Source organism: Anser brachyrhynchus, assembly GCF_964034855.1.
Source record: "Anser brachyrhynchus genome assembly, chromosome: 2".
Taxonomy (NCBI): Eukaryota; Metazoa; Chordata; class Aves; order Anseriformes; family Anatidae; genus Anser; species Anser brachyrhynchus.
In genome coordinates, this window is record NC_137695.1 from 41,300,106 (window position 1) to 41,314,988 (window position 14,883).

The following is a 14,883-nucleotide window of genomic DNA, read 5'->3' on the forward strand; positions in this document are numbered from 1 at the left end:
CATCTTTACTTTTGGGTAGTTGGGAGAGATGCTGGGTCCACGTCCCCTGTACCAAGTTTTTCAAAATAGTTGCAGTAAAAAGGACGTCGCAAATAGAACGCTGCCGAGTGAATGATCAAATTTTATTTTATTTATTTATTTATTGTTATTACAGCCAGATGTTGCCTCAGGAAGTTGAAACAAGAAGTCAGGAACTGACAGCTCAATAATTAAATTGGGAAAGTTGGCAGGCCTCCTGCTACTTCCTCCGATCCGTAGCATCTATGAATGAAGGCGGGCAGTATCCCAGTGGCTCTCCTTCCGAACCGGCTCATCCATTACCGGGTAATGATTTTCCGTCGAGGCAACAGCAAAGCACAAGGCCTATTACACCAGCTACATAAAGTTAAAAAGGCATTATGAATAAAACGTTCACCACGGCTCTTACCAACATTTCTACACAAGGCTGCCTAACGCTGTCATGTGTTTATTACACTTAATAATGTTTACATAATTCTTCCTCGAGCTCATTACGGCTGCCAAAAATCTGAATACTGCGCGCGGGATTGTGTTTATCTCTGGAGCGCTTTGCAGTCAGCAAAGACGAGCGGGGCAGGAGGTCCGAGGCGGGCAGCAGGTAGCCAGCCCACCGCGACCCCAGCACGCCCGCAGCTTTTGTCCCGATTTAAGGATTTCTCCCCGAGCAGGGAACCCCTGGCCGGGAACCCCTGGCCGGGCCGGGAGTTTGCCGAGGGGAGCGCCCCCCGCACCCGCCCGCCGCCGCCGGCCTGAGGAGGGCGCAAAATGGCGGCGGGGGCGCGGGGTCCCTCAGCGCCCCTCAGCGCCCCGCTCCCGTCCCCTCGCCGAGCTCCGAGGCGGCGCGGCGGCCCCCGGCGGCCCCGCCAGGGGGCGGGCCGGGCCGGGCCGGGGCGGGGCGGGCCGGGGGGGCCGGGGCTGCCGCCGCCGCCGCCGCTGCTGCCGGCTGCACTGGCGGGGCGGCGGCAGCGGGAGCGGGCGGCAGCGGAGGTAAAGCGGGGACGGCGGCGCTGAGGGGGGGGGCTGCGGGCTGAGGGCTGCGGGCTGCGCCCCGCCGAGCTCCGCGCACGGTGCCCGCCGTGCCCCGGCACAAGTTGGCTGCGGGAGCTACTGGGCTGCGTCCCCGGTGCGGCGGGGCTGCTCCCCGCAGACAAAAGGGCGGCCGGGCGCCGCGCCCGGGACTCTGCCGGGGCTGCTACGGGAGGTCCGTGCTCCGCAGGTGCGGGGGTGTGTATGTATATATCTATGTGTGTATGGGGCGGGGGCCGCGGCCGTGCGAAATGCCGGCGTTCACGCCAAGGAAGGACGAAAAGTGCGCCTCCTCTGCGGGAAGGCTCCCGGGGCGCCGCGGCGGAGTTGTGCCGCCGTGCGCAGCGCTGGGATCTCGGCTTCTCTCCGCGGCTTGGGGTCGAGGAGCGCCTAACGGCGCCCGAGGGGCGAGGCGAGGGGCGGGCGGCGGTGCTGCAGCCGCTGTCTCTCGGCGCTTGGAGGGCAAACGGGACCCCTCTGAGGGCAGGAGGGACCCCAGCAGCCGTCCCAGGAGCCGTCCCCCGAGCCCCGGGACTCGCAGCAGGACTCTCGGGCTCCCCCGAGGCACAGCACCCCAAAACTTGGCGCGCCTCGCCGCCAGCGGTGGCACGGTGGTGGAAGTTTCTGCGTGGGCACCGCTCGCCGATGGTTTTGGTTGGGGAAAAGTTGGAAGGAAAAAGGAGAAGTTGCTTTCAAGGGCTTTTATTCCGTCGCGAGGAAGCTGGTTTTGATTTAAAGCGTTATTTAAATCTTTCCTTTATGAATAAAGCCCTGGGGAAGAGCTTGGTGTGTCAGCGTCAGTCTGCATCTGGTTTAACGATCAGAGAGGGCTGGTAGTCTGCTTTTTGTGTAGGTAAGCTACCGGAGAAACAGATTTTGCTAGATGAAAGCTTGCAGGGTAGGTGCGTGTATAATGGTGTTGTAATGTTAGCAAATAAGAGCAATCATCCGGTACAGGATCTGCCTCGACGCTGGCTGTCATTATTCAGTACCTGGGCATGCTTGTGAAGAGCGCAGAAGCCAGCTCCAAAGCAGCTGGCTGCGTTTTGGGGTACCTTGTGTCTCGTCTGATTCTCTTCTGCGCCTTCTTGCAGAGCTGAGGCGTCCTGCGCTCTGCTTTTCGGCTAATTCACCCCGCCGGCAGCATGTGAAAGCATCTCCCTCACATCTGAGGATATGCTTCTCTAGCGGTAGAAGGAGTGACACCAAGGGCTGCTTTACCGTGACGCCTTTTCAGCTTTCTGCTGAGGTGGCTTTGTCTGTATCTGTAGTACAAGGGTTTTACGGTTGCAAGAGCGCTAGCCTGTTTGAGGGTAGTGGGTCCGTAGTGTGGCTGAGGCGTGGAGGACTCGACATCTCGCATCTCCACGTTTTTGTGGAATGAAATAGAAAACTCTAGCAAGTTCCCAGTTAGGTGTGTGCAGTAGGAGTTTGAGCAAGGTGTGCCTGAAGGGGATCATCCATTTTCACGCTTCAATCTACATGGATATGGTGGGAGAGTTCCCCACTGTCTTTGATGGACTTACACGTGTAAAACCAGAGTTGCAAGTCGATTCAATAAGATTTGTGCTAGAACTTGTATTTCTTGTGTGCAATACCAGTATTTTTGAGACAAAGATATGATTTTCCACTACTTTGCACCCCGGGACGTGATTCCCCTAAAGCACATTACCAACAGTGTTTAAAAAGCTTCTGCTTCTTGGTGGGATGTGCTACAGAGTCAGGCCAGCGCTGGCTCACCCAACTCTCGTGAGCAGTTACGAGGTACTTTTGTCGAGGTGGAAGTTTCTTCTAACCCTTCTCAGCTCGCAGTTACTTGCACGAAATGTTAGTGTGTTTGTGCCTGTTTAATAACCTGTTGATTCACTAGTATCTTGTAGTGTTGAATTCTGTAAGTTGTCTTCATTAACCCTGTTGTCTTTCAATATCATTAATATTCTCCTTGCTTGCATGTTAGGAGACAGTAGTTACTGAAATACCCCAATATAGCTTAGCTGATCTTAATTATAATAATGGAATTTATTACAATGCATGTTGTGAGTACAAACTAGTGTTAAAGCTTGGGCAAAACTTTGGAAAAAAAACTGTGTCAAGTTTCCCTTCTTTGTAGGTTGTGTTCTAATTAAATATTCATTACTATAGGAGCTAGTCTTGGTGTCCCAAGATACTGGTGAAATGTCAGTTAAATCACATTTCCCTCCTTCAAAGTAAAGTGCAGTATGCCATTTGCTACAGTATGGGAAATCTTGAAGAGTTTAACTCATGTAACTTTTTATTCTCTGTAATCTTTAGTTGCCTTCTTATTCAAGGTAGTTATGTGGGGAAAGTGCTGGACATGAAGGCATTGCAGACATAGAAAACCAGAATGAGGCCCATGGGGGAAAAAGTGAAAGGAACATGAAACACAGGAAAGTGTAAAGAATTTGTAGAACAGACGTTCACCTGTAAGGAGTAGTTTTTTGAGGAGTTGCTTGTGTAGTAAAGGCAGGTTACTTATGAAGTGAAGGCAGAAAGAACTTCATTTTTATGAAATATTTATTTAGTATGTTAAAATAATACTTTAGAGAATTTGGATTTATCTTCTACGCCAGACTAAATTTTCTCTAATGTTCGCATCTTTCTTGTATCCTGAAATAGTGAGCGCTCTGTTGTCGTCTTTGATTAGCCGTACAGATTGTTGTAGAGCTTCATAGCAAATGTATAGGGCACTAGGTCCTACCGTATCACATCTCTAATTTATGACTTTATTTTTTAGCAGTTACGGCAAGTCTACTGACCTTCTCAGATCAGAATTAAAATAAATCAGATACAATTAAAAATATGCCAATATTAATGAAGTTACTGATGAAATGCATGCGAGCATATGAGCTCACTCAGTTTCCCTCTTCCCTTTTTGTTTTTAATGTAGAGTGCAAGCTGTTGCTAATTAGCATGGCACTCTGAAGGTGGTCTCTGTAAGCTGAATGGAGAGGGTAGGATGGAAGGGGGGGGGGGGGGGGGGGAAAGAACCCAGAGAAGTAAAAGTGCCAGTCTTAGAGGTGTGCATAAGCTTTGCACACAGAGTGGGTTTTGTCCTTCTCATGGCACAAGCGATGACAACACCTTCCCAGGTGGCGTGCGAAATGTCTGCCCTGGGTTGGATGCAGTACTGAGGTGTGCTTTGGGGCAGGGCTTCTGGTGCCCCTCTGGCTGGAGGCTCTGGTTTCTCTCTGGCTTCCAGTGCAGAGCTGCAGCTTGCCTCTGGGTTAGGAGCCTGGCGAGGGGAGCTGATAAGCTGCAGCAAGGGGCTGGGAGCACATGTGTTTCCAGCAGGCTGGTAGGAGAGGTGCCATGCTACCGCCGTCTGCCAGCTCTGGTGGGTTCGCCGTGGCCCTTAGGGATGCCAAATGTTACAGGCACCGATGCCTGTTATTGTTTTAAGTTGCTGAAAGCTTATTTACTGTGGCTGTGCCTGTGGCATGCAGAATTCCTGTGCAATATACACAGGTGAATATAGGCGCTTATGTGTGTGTATAAATATTTCCGTATATATATTTCTCTGTGTTAAAATATTTTTTGTGCTATTGGATGGAACTTGTGCAGCTGCTGAGGAGGCAGGTTTTGAACTTGCACAATGTAATCTGGAGGTCTGAGGCTTGAATGCTTGGCGGTCATGATTCTGGAGGTTTTAGCTCTTATCTAGGCAGATATGAAAAAGCTGCTCCCTGCGGCAGCAATATGTACCAAAGTAATAGAAGACAAGCTTTAAATAAATGATAAATTGAATCTTTATTAAACCCATTCTTGCATATGGGGAGCATCCTCTGAAGCTGTACAGAAAGCTGCCTTCCTTGGGTCTCTGAATAAAACCTGATTCGCCCCCTGTGAGGGTGTGCTTTGCGATGCCAGGCATGAAAAATGGCTCTCGGTAGCCCAGGACAGGTAACATCATCTTCCTTTTCTCACATCTCCTTGCTCTTGAATCCGCTTTGACCTATGTCTAGCCTCTCTGCACATGCTTTGGAATCAGTGCTGTCAAGTAGGTGGTGTGTACTGCTCGTTTCATCAAAGTAATTCAGTACATCCCATCTCACAGTAATGATTAAAAAAATTCTTTCTGTGTTAGAGGGGGTGGCTTGGCCCACGGTATTGGTACACATAAGTATTTTAGCATTACATACTATTGAGAAATTTAATTTAACAAAAATCTTGGAAGTAACTAATAAGAAAATGCTGCTTTTTAAAGCTTTCCATCTAGAGTTCAAAGAAAAGTCAAAGGAAGTTACAGATCATATGTCTTTTATTTTTTCTGGGGTCAACTGCAGGAAGTTGTATACATTCTAAACCACATTCAATTTTCTTTAAGTGCAGATATTTCTTTGTTCGGTCACTGTTTAAAAAAAAAAAAAAAGCTATTCCAGAGTGATTTGTGATTAGGTGATCTGAGATGCCGCTCCTGAGGCAGTGCTTTCTCCTGTTGACTGCTTTGTGTTGCTCCTTTGAGGTGGATCTCAGAGGAACACGCTTTGAGATGAGGCGGTAAGGTAGCTGATGCTGCTCTGTGTGACCTGTAGAGCAATGCTGCCTGATCAAGGTGAAGTATGCGAAACGCTTTGTTGCATTTTCATAAATGAAGAGTCTTGGAGCAGCCACTGTCAGCTGTCAGTAATGTTAATATTTTAGCTAGAATATTTCCCTTTTAAAAATTGTTGGAGAAAGAAATGGATTAATTTTCATGTTTATTGTAATAATTTGCAGGTTTATTACTTCTTAATATGGGGTCTTGCCATTCTATCTCGTGCAAAGTCTTAGTTGACGTCAGTGGCTATAAGATCATGCCCCACTTGTTTTCTTTGTAATTGTTCACAAAAAATATCAGCTACAGCATTAGCTTCTTGTTTATGTTTCTGTGTTACAGTGGTGCCTGAGGGCTGTTTGGTGTTTTCCACATCACTACTTTATTTTGTAACCCCTTATTTTTGGGGAAAGGAAGCACAGGAATAAGAGAATATTGCGATAAAATGCGGTGTTGAGCGGGAGTCATCAGTGTGCTCTTGCGAGGGAGCCCAGTGGCGTGGCGAGCTGCACCAGCAGGAGCGTGGTCACCCAGCTGAAGGGAGCAACCATTCCTTGTGATGTGGCTTTTCCTGGAATGCCTCTGCATCCAGGCCTGGGCCCCAGTACGAGAGAGGTAGGGACAAACTGGGGAGAGCCCAGAGAAGGGCTGCCCAGCTGGTTGGGGGCTGGAGCAATTGGCACAGGAGAAGCTGAGGGCCTAGGTCACCCAGCCTGGGGAACAGAAGGGGAAGGCAGATCGCAGCCTTCCATGTCCTAACGGGTATTACGGAGAAGAGAAAGAAGCCGTCCTCTGAGGTGTGCAGACCATCCAGATTGAAAGGGCGGAAGCTCTGTCTGGGCAGAAGGGGAAAAATAACGATGAGAATGGTTAAGCTCTGGACCAGGCCTGTGGGGAGGCTGCAGGATCTTTCCTTGGAGATACAAGAAGTTGGCTGGGCAAGGCTACGAACAACTTGATCTCACTTTGAAATTGGCGCTGCCTTGGTTGGGAGTTGGAGTAGATGGCCTCCCTTTCCAGCCTAAGTAACTCAGGAATTCCCTCGGAGAAAATAAGTAACAAATCTTTATGCTAAATATCCTTTCTGAGTGTGTTCTTAGAAAGAGCCGTCTATTTGTGGGGTTGTAGGAGCCTTTTGTGTAGCAGTTGCATCCAACATAGTTTAGAATGAAAACAGTTTAGTGAAGACCACATGCGAAGGGAACAGGTTCAGCCGTGTTGCTGTAGGGCAGGTGAGTGCCTCTGCACGGCGAGTAGTCGCAGCCGCGCTGCCGTCAGGGTGGCTCGGAGCAAATAGACGTGAGGTGCTTTGGGCACTCATCTCTGCTGGCCTTGGCTGTGGCTTGTGCAGCTGAGTTCTTCGCAAGTCCGGGGAGGTGTGAGACACACGTGCTAAATTCGGAGTGTTCTGGTCTGGCGTAATAAGAAAGTGCTTTTCTGAGCAACTGATCTGATTCAGGCCTGATGTGATGGGAGTACTCTCACTCTTCTGGTGGAGTGGCTCACCCTTGTTAATTGTGGTATTGCTTTTGACTGCTTGTATTAGGTAATATCTCTGCTTGAGTATAAGATTGGCTGTTTTCCTGGAAGTGTCGTTTCCTCCGAGGTCATACTGACCTCACTGGAAATGCCCAAAGGTTTGGCCTCAAGACGGCCTTTTTTCCTTGAGTTACTGATGACCAAATAACCCATGTTACGTGAATTGTAATTCGTTCAGCATTAGTCTTTCAACCATCATCTCAGTCAACGAATGTGAAATAACATGAACTGTATATACCGGTGCTTATGCGTTCAAATGAGAAAATTCAGGAGTGGAGAGCAAGTTAATTTGTTACCCCGAGTCCCTGTACAGACATGCTTACAGGTGGCAGAAGGAAGAAGGAGCATGTCCACGGTCCAAAACAATTCCAGTCCTCCCAAACCAACTTCTTTCCTTTGTTTGTTTGTTGTGTTTTCTTTTTTTTTTTTTTTCATTGAGGACATTAAATGTGTTTTCTGGTATTTGAATCACAGCTAGCATATTTAACTCAGGCTTAGAAGTTAAGGCTCTGGTTTGGCTTTTCAGAAAGGCTCCTGGAGACAGAGTGAATAATCTGCAGCAGCATAAGTAGTCGCCATCCATCTCGGCTGCTGTGTTTTCCCTGTGGGCCAGACTGACCGTGGCCTTTCTGCAGTGGTACAGGGGACTTGTGTAAGAGCTGTCATGATCACCATCAGCACTCTGCAGGACACAGGGGCTTCAGAAGCTTCTCCCTCCGTGGGCTTGCTTACCTGTGGGTGGGAATGGCACGGAGAGGAGGGCAGGCTCTTGCTCAGGGGGCCGGAGTGTGGAATTTGGGGAGGAGAAATGCAATCTTGTACTCTCAAGAAGGAAGGGAGCAGCAGCTTTCTGTTCTGGCCATTATCTAGAGACCTGCTTTTCTCTTCAAAATCCTTAACGACACATATTTTCTAGCATGGAAGTTCAAGTTTTTCAACTGCAAGAGAGCGGCTTAGTAATTGGGAAGTAATAAGCAGTTTTAATTCCCCTTTCGTTGCTCTGTGTATTTGGATTGTACTTGGGATGTGTTTTCCAGCATTGTACGCGTTTAAAAGGGAAAGGCATTTTCCTCTGTTTTGAAATAAAGGCTAAAATACAAGAGTTGTTGATGGAAGCCTAAGAAAAAGACTGAAAATCACTGAACCTAGATAGAAATATGGGAGCAGCGTTGTTGTTTCTAATAAGGTTGTGATATGGAAATTGACTTGCTGATAGAGCAGTTATTTTTAATAAAAAATTAGACTGTTCTTTTGGTTTGGATTTTATGAGCCAGGTAACTGGTCAATATTATAGAATATGTATCTTTTGATTTAGAGTATTTTCTGATTGAGGAGGCCAGTAGAGAAGTATTTTCAAAGTAATGTTATGAGATCTAGGGGCTAGACAGGGAAAGCACTTTGTTAGTTCAACACTCATTGTTTTACATTGCTGCTGCTGTGTAAGAGAAGTATTGAATTGTCTTTTGTGGCTATGCTTTCTGCATTTTTGCCTGGTCTCAGACTTTACCATTCTTTGCTGAAGATTTTTTTTTTCCTTCCCCCTCTTGACTTTTCTCTTGTCCTGCTTTTCTTGTTGGGCAGGAGCAGGTCAACAGGAGTGGTGCCTTCCTGGATCTGAAGTATGGGTAGAGGCAACATTATTGAAATTACATTTCCATTGTTAAAAAAGGGAAAGGGTTTTGTTGTGCTGATGGTTCAGCTGCAAAGTATTTCAGCTATTTTTTTCATTATTTCTCTGAAGTTTAGTTGAGTATACTGGGGGAAGTTAATTGCATATTGCATGTACTCAGTGTTAGTGCACTTCTGAGCAGCTCTGAAGCTCCCTTGGAGGCTTACAGGGAATTGTCATGAATGTCGCCTTCTTCCGTGAGCTGGAACTGAGGACAAGGTCTGTGTTGGAATTGGTAGGGATATTCAGTGGGAGCAGTAACCCGAGTTCTGTTTCCAAAGACTTCGATGAAGCAGCACTGGTTTTTGATTTCGTGTTTATCCGTACTGGCGATAGCATTAGGTCTTCCCTAATTTTGCCTTGAGTATCAGTCATTGTTACTGATGAGTGTGTCTGCCTTTTTCTTTCAAAACTATACTTTTTGATTGCTTTTTGCCATTTTCTTTCAGGATGTCAAGCTGGCTTAGGTCCTTGAAAACTACCCTGGTGTCAAGCTCTCTCTGACTTGCTTCCAGTCCTGAGGAGCAAAGGTAGAGTTAAGCGGGTAAGTTAAAAATCCATGCACTGAAAGAAATGAAGATTTTAGTTAGTGCCCTTTCCTTTGCGTGGCACTCTCTGGTACATTTCTTCCTTCAGAGTTGCGTGGTCCATGACAGCAGGCTATCAGTGATAGAGAATGGGAAATCTAAAGGAGGGGAGTCACTTTGAAAATGTAGTAAAAAGTTAATGAATGGAGCACTTACAGGGAAAATACCAGTGCGGACTGTATCAGGTAAGCACTTGAAAAGTGAAAAGTGCCCCCCTGTTGGTTTGTTCTTCTTTTAACTGTTCTCTTTGAAAAAGCTAATTGGAATCACAGTTGAACTACAGTGATAAAATATGGTTTTGGTAGATAAAGTTGCAATAATACACACTTAGCAATTGGGAGTGTTGCTGGAAGTAGTAGGACCATGTAGCAATGAAGAAAAATTCCCATTTCCTGTTTCATCTTAAGGGCAAAGTACCCTTGGTGCAAATCCCGGGGGACCTATATGGTCATTAGCAGATGGAGGGAAACATTAATCTTCTACCCGCAAACCTGCCCCAACACACAAAGCAGGGAGCATCTCTGTTATGAGGATTGCTAGCAGTTGTGTTAAACATGATAGTATATCTTATAATCACAGTGCCAGCCAGCCTTGCTGTTCATTGCTGTGTTTTCTTGGTGCTCTGGGTCTCCGGATTTCTCTTTGTCTATCCATGCGTACTGGAGTAGTGACAGTGTTTCTGCTTCTCAAGATGTGGGCAGAAGCTTCTTCCAACCCTTTACATTTTTTCCTCTTGCCATAAGTACTAGAGTACATTAAGATATACCTTAAGTACCTTTTTGTGCAGGGGGGAAATGCATGATTTTTCTGTCATTCAGTCTTTCTTATTTGGCGGTAAGCTATGAGACAGCCATGGTTAATGAGGTATCTCAGCAGCACATTTTTATGGGAGCATAGTTTAAGGGTAGGAGTATGTCCAGTCTCCGAGCTGCCTAGTGAGTATTCTGTATTTGGAAACAAACGCCAGCTGGCAGTGGTTAAGGAGTGCATGCTTATTCTGCTCGTGATAGCCAAAACATGCTCCCTGCTGTGTGCTTTTGGCAGCTTTGCATTGGCAGTATGTCTCAAATGCCAGTTGCATATCCTCCTTTCTTCCCCATCAGTGTGTCCCATAAGGCATGGTTTAGCCTAAATAAAAATGCGCCTCTGTTAGAGTTGGTAACATATGGAAAGAGACTGCTTGTTTTCAAAAATCAAAGTCCTTCTGAAACACCTCTAGTACGTCATTTCCACAGTGGAAATAAAAAGGTGATTATCATGTCTTGCTGTACTTTTATTGCTATGATTTTTGTGACACCAATTCTTAGGCATACTGTGCTGGGGGGGAGTGCAATATATTTTCAGTGGGAGCAGTGGGTGGAGTTTCACTTCTGCAGAGGCTGCATATTAATTTTATTTGAAGCTCTTACTCTACATATATGGTCAAAGTATTAAGTGAAAAGTAGGGTTCTGAACATAATCATCACCTCGTATATGTCTTTGTATTTGTTGAATTGCTTTATGTCAATAAACATCTAAAATAAATGTTACGTTTTATTTGAGAGATACCTGATTATATGTGGGCAGCCTGACTTTTACAATCAAGTGTTGCAAATGTGCTTGGCTGAATTATTTGAAGCAGTTCATGAGTTGTGGTACATCGGATACAAGTTCTTAAGAATCCAAAGGTGAATACGTGCAGTCTACATTCCTTTGTCATTTTTATCTCTAGCAACAGCATAATGGGTGTTAAAAAAACAAAACAAATAAACAAAATCTACCAAACAAACAAAAAGAAACCTCACCAACACTGAAGCTTTTCAGTTTATTACCCCAACAACTGCATTTAAGGTCAAGTCAACCCTAGGGTAAGTAACTTATGCTTAGAGCTTGGATTTAGAAATATCAATATTTTAGAAATACTTAAAAATACGTATTTAAGTTCCATATTGCCTTATTTTATTTTTTTTTGATACAATCATACACCTGCTTTGTTTGCAGCAGATCTCGATATTTGGCAAGATGGTACTTCTCAGACAATTTAATTGCCTTTCTCTTCACTAAACCAATGAACTTTTGTTGAGATCTGATGAAATACAGAATTTTGAAAATCATTTTCTCTCCTCTAATTGAAGTTCCCTAGAAAAAGAAATTGTTACCTTGCTCAAATTACTGGCTTTCCCAAAGTTGGAATCACACAGCTGCTAAAAAAGGGGAGGAACAGTACCCTTTGGAAAACGCTAGTTTTGTGGGCACTGTGCTTCTTCATCTCTGTTGAAGCCTGCCTTCAGGGGCTAATTTAACGCTCCTGTTGCCCACTCTGCTGTCACAGTAAGTAAGAACAATTACGTTTTCCAGGCAGGAGTAGGGGAATGAGATAAGAAAGAGGGCCTTACTTGTGACCCCTTCCTCAAATCCATGAGCTTAGCTCAGCAGCCTCATACCATATAGCCTAAGCTATCACATAGCTTTCTCTCTCTCTGGCAAAAAGGACGCAGTTCAGCTGCTTTCAACAGATGCTCCAGAAGGGTACAGGTCTCTTTGTAAGATCTGTGTCGCACACATCAGCCCACTATGTCTTGGATATTCAAGGGCATAAGTACCAGTGTTCAGGTGGCTGAATACTTTCATGGTTGTCTGTGCGGTAGTGAAGTTGGATCACAGCAAGGTTTGATTCCTGTGTTGAAAGAACACTATTGCACACTGTTTAGGTGATTCATGCTCTAAAAAAACCTGGGGTATGACATGCAAAAAAGGTATTTTAAAAAGTAGGTTGCAAAGTCAAACCTTCAGAAGCTGCAAAATATCAGATTTATCTTTTTTTCTTCAGTGCCTGTTGTTGATGAAGGAAGGTAGATTTTGCAATTGTAATTTCACCGTATCCTAACCATTGGGCACCTGAATGGGACAACTATTAAAAAAAAAAAAAAGTGATATGGTCGTGGTATGTAGCAAATAGCACGTTGGTATTCATTTCTGAGGAAAAACAGTGTTCATAGAAGACTGATCATAGTCAATGTTAAAGTAATATTTATGTAGGAGATAAATAGACTTGGTTCAACAGAACTCAGGTTCCACTTCAGCTGAATATATTTGCATTATGTAAACCTAATGGAGATTCAGATGTGCAATAAGTGAGCGTGTGTAACGTGATTGATTGCAGTAAAGTTTTTGCCATTTGTGCTAGTGCTGAATTCTGCCTCTAGTCAAGTAGAAGTTCTTTAAGAGTTCTGCCAATACAGTTTTGTCTTGGAACAGCTTTGGGGCTTGCCAGCAGTGTTATTTCTTCTGCATTGTAGGAGCAGCTCTAGTTACGTGCCAAAGTAATATGGTTTTATTTTTAAACTGAAAAATAAATGAAACCTATGTAGAAATGGAAACTTTGCCGAATGCCAGATTCTGACCATGTTATTCCCATTGGAAGGAACCAGTAGGACCACTTGTCCAATCTGCTCCCTCTTTATAGCATTATGAGGTTCGAAATGTGGGAAATACTGGAAAAAATGAGTGTAAGAAAGGAAAGAAATCTGCCAACGTCTATGTCCTTTAAAATGAGTTATTATAAACTACTTGCTGAGATGTGTTTTATGCGGATATCAGATTTAATGAGACGTCAGTTAGAGCCAGCCAGCCTGCATTTAAAGTTTTATTCTATGGAGAATAGATAGAAAAATTTGGGTGTCTAAATATTCTTAACATAATCATAATTTTATTTAAGAACTTTGGCCTGTTTTCTTAAGAGAATAAGTCTTATGAGCATGGAGGATCTGTCTGTCAGGGTTCTTCCCTTCCCATTTTCACTGATGATTAAGCTTTTCGTCTAATGTAAGCAAGCAGAATTTTCGAAAGTTAGTTGCAGTAACCAAGGAGATAAAAATAGATAAGGGGTGTGGGAATGGGAAATACAGTACTCAGGAAAAGATAGGTTTGCTGTAAGAGTATCTTCTTCAGATACTAACCCTCGTAAGTAAGGTCCTGATGCTTTGCCACCAGCAGTGTGCAAGCAGTTGGATCCGGTGAGGACTTTGAGAAGAGGCCCTAGTGACTTCAGGCAGTAGCTGACTTGCAGTTTGTGACAAGGATAGAACAGGTATGCTGTCTCATCATGGCACCGTAAGTGGAAGGCAGGGGTTTGCATTATTAATCCAGAAGACTTCCTGAGTGGATCTCACCTAGAGCCTCAACTTGGCCTCAGGCTGAACTCTTCAGAGCAGTGGCAGGGATAACTATAATCAAGCCGAGTTTTTAGCATTCATTCATCGTATGTACAGGAGACAGCAGCTGCTGTTATGGCATTTTAGAAGCATATTCAGCCGTAGAGTAACAAAAAGTCTAGCGAGCCCTGAAATACTTCCTTGTTTTGATAGCTTGCTATGGCACCAGGCAGCTGGGGACTTGGTAACCCATGGCTTATGCATAGCATGTTACTTAGCACAGTTCCTCGTGTGTTTGACAGTAAGTTGTTGTAGGTAAGTACAGCTGGGTGCTCTTACACTCCTGATGTGTAGGTTTTTATCAGTACTTCCCAGCGATGATTCATGAATAGCGTTATTAGCAGCGCGCCTGCTAGGTAGCGCATAGTATTTGAGGATGAAGTTGTTAATTCATAGGATTGCTGCATAGACACTGGTCTCATGGACTGCCCTTCTGAACCTGTATCTGGCTGTTGACCGGGGGCTACAGCCCTGTAGCCAGCACTGTAATCTGCAGAACAAAAGCTCTTACGTGAGGAACTGAGTTCACCTGGGGCTATGCTTAGTTCTTCTCAACTGGAAAAAGGGAATAGTGAATTTATGTGCTGAGCAGAAGGCCTGTTAGCTTGGGTGGTAAGTTTTATGGATAGGCCTCCTGCTTTTTACATTTACACTGCTTTTGGGGTTGGAGTTGTAGTACTACTTCTACTTGCAATTGCCTGTTTGCTCCTTTTGTCTCAATTCATAAGATGGATCTTCACCTTGTACTTAAAAGGAGTTAATAGTCTTCCGTAGGCTTTTGGGAGGGCATGGTCTGCTCTAGGAAACTTGACAGTAGGCAAAAGATACAATTTTCCATAAACTGTATTTCCTCTTTCTGAAGCCTAAAAGGACCCTACCTTTACAGTTTTAGAAAGATGATGTAGATTAAGGTCATAAAAAGACATCTAGACACTAAGCTCCCACTGTCTGTATTTGGAGCGTAAATCCTATTTGTATCATTGCAAATCTCCTTAATTTTTACTTCGTGTATATGGTGGGTGTTTATGGAGGCGGCAGAGAAGCTGCTTTCTACTACTTGGTTCTGCAATTATAAATACACTGACTTTGGTATGAGAAACATCAGACAATAAGTCTTGGTGATGGTTAAGTTAATTCACTTTTGGAAGTTCAATAATTCATCTAAGAAGTGTCAGCAGCTGGCTCTTGTTAATGGTAAGCCTTTCATTTCTGTTAAATCAATTGTGAATAATAGAATCCTTCAGAGAAAAATGATGAAGTAAGCATTGATTTCCAAATTGGGTGCCTGATATTGGA

General features: G+C 44.8%; 1 protein-coding gene across 3 annotated transcripts in view; it reads left to right on the forward strand.

Annotated features, from left to right (window-relative positions):
- Positions 1 to 905: 905 nt before the first annotated feature.
- The window catches only part of RARB (retinoic acid receptor beta), a 331,576-nt gene continuing 317,598 nt past the window's right edge, over positions 906 to 14,883 (forward strand). Inside the window, exons 1-2 of one of the 3 annotated variants that reach the window (XM_080579143.1) lie at positions 906 to 1,005; positions 9,257 to 9,351. The gene's annotated coding sequence lies outside the window, so the exon portion shown is untranslated. Of the gene's footprint in view, positions 1,006 to 1,034; positions 1,243 to 9,256; positions 9,352 to 14,883 lie in introns of those variants that run through there. The other 2 variants (XM_080579145.1, XM_080579144.1) reach the window with 2 other exon arrangements.